Here is a 10,715-nt window from a genome sequence, read left to right as displayed (position 1 = left end):
ATATTTAATTGTAAAGCAACTTTTTTGCAACTTCTTTGCTTTGTGAAATATAATTTACAAATTGTATCTTATTGTTTATTCGACACAATCAATGCGCATCGCGGCTTTTATTACTAAAATGTGATCACTGTGAACATCATCTTCATTGCATTAATTTAATAAAAGTGTGATTGTAAAAAGAATATTCATTTTTTATTTATAATCTATTTCGCTTCACATTTTTTTAATTGTATGTCAATTGTCTGTCAAGTGTTTAACAGCCTGTGTGTTTACTTTGAAGTCAGCAGGTACTCGTCGCAACGCCCTAACATATAAAAGCCAAGACCTTTACAGAGAGCATTGTTTTAAAACGAACAATTTTTAAACATGTTGGGAATTTTTCTTCCGAACACGAACAATGTATGTGTTATTTCATTATGAAGTAGTTACGCCACCGTGAATATATCAATCCGTGAATGGCGTTGCTGATTATTACATTAGTTTTGGAACAAGATTTACAGATGTCAACACGTGCATGTTTTGGCGTAATTACTTGACTGATGCGATAAATTATTTACATGGTAGCTTCATTTTACACACAGTACGAAAAGCAAATATATACAGTGTATGATCACAACGATTCATGAAATGCAAGTCTTGGTCTGCATTGATTAAATGGTGGTTTATTTAATTAGCGACCTACACTGTTGTGCTATGCTAAACCGCCTGACGTGTTGTTACATTAGTTTGTTAAGAGTGTGGACATAAGTGTAACGTATTTTATTTAATTAAGCGTGATTCAATGTGTGCGACTGTCTGTTTTTTTTATAACAAATCTGGTCTTAAAGCAGAGCGAATATTGAAATAGCAAGATAGCGTCACATAACTATAAGGCCTTGAATAAACAAACACATTGGGATAGTAGAAAAGCAGTAGAAATGTAGGTCCATATGCTATTTAAATCAGTGATAATGAAAAGCAACTTCATCTTATGTAGACGAAGTCGCCTATTCCCGAATCACATTCACCTCATTGAATTATGTAACAGGAGAGCTAAGTATATATTTCTTTATTTTTTGTCTGACGATGACTATATATGATTAAGGTAACGTCTCATTTCATGTGTATAAGTGTGCATACGTGTTTTATGAAATTTTACAACTGACTTCGCTGTAAATGTTACTGTGTGCGTTGACTATATATGATTCAATTCAACATATATTGGTATTAGGATAAAAATTAACAACCACAAGTGGCAACTAAAACTCCAGTAATAAGTGTTTCAAATGTGGTGGTGCGAATGAAAACCATGGTGATTCCGTATGGTAATTATTGTACAGTTTGTCTAGTACTATATTGATAAAAAAAGCGTTCGATTGACTAATATCATAGTCAATGCATATGGTACATTGGTTTGGTCAAAGTATTACTACACGCGGTCGTTACAAATTGCAATTCTATTTAATTATTCTGTACACATTGATATAATGCATGCACCTCTATGTATTTGTTTAAGTTATCATTGCAACAAAAACATATTATACATACTAATTAAAAGTGCACGCATATGTGATTGAATGACTGTCTTGTATATGTATGCGATTAATAGAGTTTTAATTCTGAAGTCAACCGAAATGTTAAAGATAGCAAGTAATGAAAAGTGTCAATAATGTCGTTAATAAAAAAAATGAATTGCTGAATGCCTTATACCGTATTGTATATGTCAATATAAACTAGTCGAATGCGAATGTCAATAGTTTGCGCATGCACCGTTGTATTATAATACGTATGCATTCACTGCCAGAACATTAAATAACGAAAAATGAATTGCTTACTAGTAAAGATGAGCTGATAATGCTACATAGAACCGCACAATTTTGACGATTGACTGTCTCACAACTGGGTTTAAACTAGTGCTGAAACTCAGCGTAGTCTGTGCTCGGTCATTCAACCTGCGATAATTGCATTGCCCTGTTCATAAAGAAGATATTACTAGTCTGGCCAGTCGGACCTAAGGCCAAATAGTTATGTCGCAATCATTAGAGCTATACGAAAAATGTCTAGAACAACGTATTTGCAGATTGGTGTTACGACGAGGTTAAGCTGACTCTGCGAACGGTGTCCGAATATTTATTAATATGCAAACGTGTTTCTTTTGAATCAGCTAAGTCTTTCCATCACCCACCTGCTTAAAAATCCGACGCATAATACACGTGTGCCACATGCTATGTGTGTGCAGTGGAAAGGAAATATCATACAGTGTTTATACATTCTTGAATTTAACACACGTAACACAATCTTGAATTGCACGTATACACATTCTCAAAAAACAGACTCAAGTTATAAGGGTTCTACAACTATACAAGCTGTGAAAGGAAAATACATTTAGTACCTTAATCATCACTAAACTAGCAATAAAAATAACGCAAGGAAGACTGAGTAATTACGGACAGATAAAAAGTAAAATGGAATTAGTAATGGTTAGTCGTTTAAATGAATAATGAGTTTGCCATTGATAAAAAAAGCTCGCAATAACATTAACAAATTAACACGGTGTACGTCAATAGGCATTTAAACCGCGATTTGTCTGACCATGATCCTTCATGTTATATGGACAGCTAAAAGCGCTTGAAGTTGCCCTGATGTAATCTGCAATCATGACACGATAAAGAACTTAAGACAAGGGATCAAGAGAAGGGCACTCGAGCTTTCAGCAATGTATAATTTATATTTCTAATCGACAACAGGCAAACACAAACAAAAACATGAACACGCTCACATGGATCATTAGCATACTTACGAAAATTGTTATGGTATAGACAAAATGCTAAAATCCGGTTTATGTGTTCAACGAAACGTCGAACGTAAAAAAAGATTTCTTGTTCAAACTTCAACGTGAGATGTTATGTTGAAATTTATATAAACAAGTTACAAGGAAACAAAATCTGCTAAATAAAGTTGTGTTGCTTTGCCATTGCACTTTGGATCGAACCTGAAATTCGACGAATAATCACAGTGTCATGTAACGATGTTTCTTTAAATATATAGTTAACACACATAAGGCATTTATTATACGCAGAACGTAACACTTTGTCATCGTATTTTTTGCTGAAACAGACCCTTCTGTGTGTTATCGACTCTGTGCCGCCATTCAAGCACGCACACACGTTCAAGGCAATGAACTTTATATTTAAAACGTTTTCTTGATTTAATGTAGATTCAAAACAATTGAATTGTAAACCATTACTTGGTGGATTTCATGATAATTTCGAAAATCCTATATAAATACACAACCTTATAACAGTAATTAACAAATATATAATTGCGTCAATATGCCATGTGAAGTTAATAAAAGGAAACAAACCGTGGCAGTCAAATTATAAGTGCGGTACGTCATGTAATGTCAGTTTTATGTTAAAAGCCGACGTATAATATATTATTACATTTTTTGCATACATACCAACAATATTATTACGACAATGAATAAACTAGCAAAACTTTATATAAATACAAAATATATAATCACAGTGGTACAAATAATGTGTTTCTAAGTATTACATCAAAGTGTAGAAACTACTGCACATTAGACGTATAAAGATAGTCATGGTTTAAATAAAGTGTTGGTAGGTATGATATTTGCTTGTAGGATAAATAATGATGCCAGAGCATTATGTATGTCATATATCATTGCATCTTTGATTCTTTTGAAAGCACCTTCCTTTTGTCTTTTGATAATTACCGCATTACAATACGGCAATACGAACTACAGAAAACTAAGTTAAATGTAATATTTAATATAGTGAAAATTTAACACCATTACATATATTGCATACACACACAAGTGTGTATTCGCCGCCAGAAATTCTATTTATTAAGTCGACCAGTTATTGTTAACACATATTTAATATATATATATATATATATATATATATATATATATATATATATATATATATATATATGTATATATATATATATATATATATATATATATATATATATATATATATATATATATATATATATATATATATATATATATATATATATATATTATATATAATCATTTAATATGTGAGTTAATATATGTCATTAAATATATGCGTTATAAAGTTGGCGTTATTTGAACGGAAAAGTTTATTATTGCTGTATCAAATCATAATATGATTATTAAAATGTATGATGCACTATTGGTACTTACTATTTACAAACTAATTACGCTTATGAACCATAGTGTTTGTGCATATTGCATTTTGCCTAAGGATATATGTCTTAACATATATTTTTACTTCAAAAAAATAATTATATATAAATTTTCTGATCACATGCGCGTATCCACCATATAAGACTATTTTGAATAATCGTTAATACTATTTTTGTAAATGAGTTCCTCTTTTCTCGGAAAAATAAACACTCATTAGAATCTTTCACATTATACTCACATGTAAATAACTTATTGGACAATTCTGTACATGTCTATCCCGACGAAGTTTACGCTCAAACTTATTAGCATTAACCAAGTTAGCATGTATAATCCATCTATAGTACATCCCATTTCGAAAACCATGAACTTCACAACTAAGTTTATATACTACGAACACCTCAGAGTAAGCACGTTTAGTTTGACGATTTAAGGTCAGTGAATCGCAACATGACCATGTATAATGTTAAATGTTTAATATTTGTAAATGCTGATAAAGCATACAATGTGTTATTTGGTCGAATGAGTTTTGAAATTCACTGACGAAATATAATCAATGTGTTTAACATAATTTAATCGAGAAAAAATAGGTTCTGTGATTAAAACAAGTTATATTTTATAATATTGTTGCAATTCCATCAGTATCAATGTAGTATTATTTAATGATGTATTAACGTATACAAATTACCGTGATTAAAACGTACACGCACATAATATAAATGCTTTATACGATATTAATAACGACAATCATGTAATCGTATTACAATGCAATAAGCAAAGCAAAACTAGTTGGCGTTTTATATTCCAATGGACAATGTTTTTTATTATAATTTCAGGCATTTTGGTATTATAAAACAAGCATACAGGCAAATCAAGGTTCAATTAGTTTAGCTGTAAAGTTAATTTATTCGTTGCGGTATAATATCTTTAATGTCATTTGCTGGTTGAATAATTCCCCTCCATCCGGCAGAACTCTCTTTCTAAATGTCGTTGAATATAATTATTGGAAACATATTTAGTTAAAATAGTATAAGTTGAAATGTGTGAATAAATGACACAAGGATAGCTTTTGATTGATGGTTGTTCGGTACGAATTTTAACTAAATGACCGGGCGTAAGCAAGTACGGCAATTACGGTTAGATTAATATTGTTAAAAGCATCCGTCGGCAATCTCTGTCGAACAAAATATATGTTAGTGCAGCAGTGCAGTTATGTTCTTATTACAGGCCCACTGATTCGGACTTGCAGTCCGCACACGCTTATAAGTGACGACTCTTTCGTTATTATTATAAATTTCGGATATAAACAGTAGTAAATTAAGCTTCATTGTTTCCGTTGTGTATGTTATGTTTTGAAACTGTGTTTAGTAATACACCAATTATTGTGGATATACAAAACACTACGCACCCGCGTATCTAGTTATTAAACACACGTGTATTAAATAGATTTATGGCAATCATTGTTATCGGACAAATTATACATTATAAACATGCACTTACTTTTTTAAGAACAATGAATTGTTTGGGTAAAATACTATGTGTGTAGTACATGAAAATATATAAGTGTGGGTTCGTCTTGAAATACAATTATTATTGATACTTGTTCATCGCCTCTCGTATCGCCTATTATGGCTGTCCGTGTGTTCCATTCATCGCCTATTATGGCTGTCCTTGTGTTCCATGTATGCGTCAATTTGCAAAATATTTACATAACACTTGCCCCAGATTTCTTGACGTCTTACTATTTAATGTTTGGTTGTATTTCTTTTTTAATAAACCAGCCGTCATTCAATATAATGTATTTAGAACGATCAGTAAACGATACACCACTGTAGTACTTTAACATGAACTGTTATATATTACTTTTTCTTAATATTCCTTCGAATGTTATTGTTAAAATATTACGTTTTTTAATTGTTGCTTAATGCATATATTTATTTGACACGACACAGTAAATACGCTTGTTAAAGTAGGGCTGTGTATTTGACGGACACTTTGTTGCTAGCTGAATTAATCTAATTCACATCGCATCATTACAAACATATTAAAAAAGAAAACGCATTCGCATATCCACGGATTATTTCATAATAGTCTGGTACACTTGTAGCAAGTTAAAATATACACTCAATAATAAAAGTTTAATAAAATAATCATCTAGTGTTAAATATTATTCTAGGACAGTATTTATCAGTTGTGTGTTTATCGAAAACAGTCTTTATTTGCGATACGACCTTTTCTTAACATAAGTACATTATAGTAAATACGTATTACTTTTAGAACATATCATAAACGTTTTATGGGTAGCGTGAATTATGTTAGGGAACATCCCGAAAAATATCGCTCGTTAACTCTTATTTACGTGTTTACGCAAAAACGGTCAGAGCACCTCTCAACCTAGAAACAACTTTCAAAACATATCTACGATAGTATACAATCCAACATAAGCATTCACTTTTAAACACACATGTACCTTATTGCAAACTGCTTTCAGTAACAAGAAATAAAATAAAATATCAATTTGATAAAATCTGTACAGTGTGTAATATTTATCAAATGAACATAGTGAGGACTGATAAATGATAGTGCACGTTTACTCTGTGTTGAACTGTATACAACTGCATATTGTAATACCTGAATACTACCCATACCATATGACGCCGCGAAAAAAATATTTCGCATCATTATTTATATGAACACATATACCTTCACAAGTTTACACAAGATGATAATTAATGGCAATTCGTTTGTGTATTCGTACATTGAAATACAAATCCAGACCAAGTGACGCAAACCCACACCAGCTTACTAATAGATTTGTACCTAAATTGACACATGTGGATTGATTATATGAGTATCCAATTATCTAATTAAGAGCTATGTCTTGTTGACATTTACAGCTTTTAGCGCATGCATGGAAAATACAGCTCACATCAAGACCATTATATGAACGTTATGGAACATTAACACTTATGTACGCCTTTTCCTGCTATTATTTAAATTAAAAGCAGGTGATGGTATCGTGCTTACTTCGGATGTTTTGAATTTTGAATCAACTCATACATTACATCGTATCAATTAATAAAACATACAAGACGAATATATGCAAGAAGTTATATTGGTTTGTTTATAATTAAACGCCTTTTTGTGATAGGTATATGCTTTACAAATCGCGCATGTCCATATTAATTCAGAGGTTTATATGATAGAATGTTCTCAAACATTAACGTGTTTCCTTCAAAGATACATCCACTGCTGAAACAAACCATTTATGTTTTATTTGTGTATATCTAAAATGATAATGGACTTCAGCTAAAGAAATGCAATTATTATGTACTCACAGTTCACATTCTTATGAGCATAATTTTTAATACTAAATCCCTCGTTTGCTCGATACATACAAAGTGTACCTGTCAACTCCGTTGCGCTAAACGACAAGATAATATATCATGTTGAGAGAAAATTACGAAGGTCTGTTGGAAATCGAATACCCTAGTTGTGAGTCCTTAATTCACACGTTTACTACATTTTAAATTCGATACAACCACCTTTATGAATTGAGAATAAATACAATAATATACAATAAATACACTTTAAATAGAAGGAAAGTGCCTCACTTGATCTATATTCAATTACTAGACAGTTTCTTTAGTTTAATGTTGATGCAACTTTACAAGCGTTTAACGTAAAGTACTACAACACATTTATATATGCATATATAAATAGATAAACTGCTCATGCAATACAAATATATATAATAGCTTAAGCAAACATAAACTTTTTTAAATTGCGATTTAATGCCGCGTATTAATGTGCAATTAATTAATGTTTTTGTGAGAATGGTTTTCTTTTAAGCCGATACAGAAACGTGTACTGTGATGTAGAACCAAAGATTCATCGAGAATTATCTGAATGGCATGATGAATAATGTATTTTGTCGATATTAGAAGCAAACTCGTTATGTTTTTTTTTGGACAACCTCGCTGGTTACATGTAAACAATCGTGTGTCGGTTTCTTCCTTAACGGGAATCATATAAAATATCAAAGCGGACACCCATACTGAATATTGGATAGATGGGTAACAATATTGAAACAATGTTTTTTTTTAATATGCAAAGACACATAGTGTGGACGCGTACTTGCAAAAACACGTCACAAGTTGCCTGCTTAAGACAGGAATATACGCACATCAAACTTAGTTGCTCAAAGCTGTTGACAGTTTACATTAATCACAACATAACCTAATACACACTGGCTTATTAAATAAGAAGATTCCCTATGTGTTCCATGATTGTATTGCAAGTAAGCGAGACAACATGACTGCATTCCGCAATTCTATACAAATTCAAAATATCTCGAACAATAATGCTTGAACTGGTTAATTATTCCACCAACAATTCACTTTTTTAATAAAACTGTCATTCTTGAAATTCTTAAAGCCAGTACCAATTTTTCAAATAAATACATTGAAAATTTCACCAGTAAATTGCAGCTGCAGCAGCAGAGCTTATAAAAATTAACATCCAAAATAGCCCATGCTCGTCTATTACAAGTATGCAATTTAACTTAGAATTATAAAGCTTAACACACATCTTTAATTACATGTTTATTTTGCAACAATTTATTATTATACCATTTTATTTTACGTTGAAGTATATTTAGCAGTGAATATCATACTCATTCTGACATATTTGATTATAATATTGCCAATAATAAAATGTTGTATTTTTTTAATTTAATAATTCATTCGAATACGAACGTCATAGAGGTATCCGATTACAACAATATATAAATAACTACTTTGTAAATTATCTTCCAGCGGCACTTGCCGCATGATCTTATGTTTCCTGAAATTCTGAAACAATAAATAAAGCCCTGATATGTCATGAATCGCGCCCAAGGTAATATAACCTGTTAAAATAAAACCTTTCAATCAAATGCTTGTTTCCAGTATATTATACTAGTAATATTAGTGAGTCGCAGATCAAGACAAATAACACAGCATATGCAAAATGCGGCCTTTTCATGGAATAAAAAACTACCTACTTTTGAACAGCTGAACATACATGTGTGATGACGTAATATGTTTGCCGCGGAATTCCCTTCTCAGACAGCAATGTAATTTTACGGACTGTAACATATTCTTCACTTCTGACGAGTCCCTTCAAAATGAACGTGCTACACTGACGCCAAGTGTACGTTCACAGTTTACAGTCTACGCATAATATCAAAAATAACATTTTATCACATGCTATACCCTGTTGCCCATGTAATACAACCATTACATATTTTGTATATTACACATGTGTAGTACAACATGTTTAAGCGTTTTCATTGGCTAAATTTTCGTTTATTGGCCAATCGAATTTTGTTATTTTGCTGAAATGACGTTGCAACGTCAAACGACGTCACGAAATGTAAACAACATTCGGGATCTATCATTATGTTTGCGTAAATATTTATTTAATTAGCTCATGTAATGGCATGTGATAAAAAAGATCAGACATTCGTTGCCATATCATACCATATTTTATTTTATCCCATTTTCACCGCGACATTGACGGTATAACACGTTGTGGGATATACTTGCTTGTATTCAACACTGTGGAATATACCTGTCGCGTGCACGGACTACTTTTTAAATGACGTCATGCAATATGCGCTAAAATTAGGTCGATATTGTTTGGTTCATTGATCGAATTTTAAGGTCACCCATTAGAAGAAAATGTGCATATTTTGCAGAAAAACATATATCTGACATATTCACCAAAAGAAATATTGAAATAAAATATGAAATTACACGATTTTTGTTTTGTTATTTTTTTATTTATAACAAAGTCGAGAAAACATATGCTTCGAAATTATACGACCTTCAACCTTTAAAACTAGTCATATGACATAATTTTTCGCCATCCGTATAATGAATCAGCTGATTTAAGGCGTCATAAAATGACATACTTATTGCGTCATTTTCCCTATTTTTTTGACGATTTATTATAAACGCGACTTATTTTACATTTTTTTCTACATGTACTGTATGTCGACATATCTGAATTGTCAATTGATCACATTTTCCTTATTTCGTGTAATGTGCATTGTTTATAACCAAAGCATATACTTTTGACATTTAACTTAAATATTAAGAATGTACAACAAGCCATACATATATATCGCACAGTTCATGAATACTCTGCTATGTTTGCTTTCCTATTTAATTCACGTTAGGCATAGAGCTGTGTAAAGTATAAGATGGTAAAAATAGCACCACACTGGATTTGGGAACGTCCCATTTTGTACACGGGTATTTTCTACTTATTTATCTGTTGTGTACTGGAATGTTTTCCATTCTTTGTGTATTTATATATTAAATTATTTTCTCGTACAATAAGGGCATTTACCATAGATAAAAAAAACATTGTGCAAGTTTAAACATAATTATGTTTGTATGCAGAAATCTGCAAATGCAACCGAGTTTACCAACGGCTATTATTAGATAAACTGCTCCGGTTCATTTGAACAGCAGTAATGTAGAGTACA

This window comes from Dreissena polymorpha, chromosome 6, assembly GCF_020536995.1.
Source record: "Dreissena polymorpha isolate Duluth1 chromosome 6, UMN_Dpol_1.0, whole genome shotgun sequence".
Lineage (NCBI taxonomy): Eukaryota > Metazoa > Mollusca > Bivalvia > Myida > Dreissenidae > Dreissena > Dreissena polymorpha.
Note: the sequence above shows the minus strand (reverse complement) of the source record.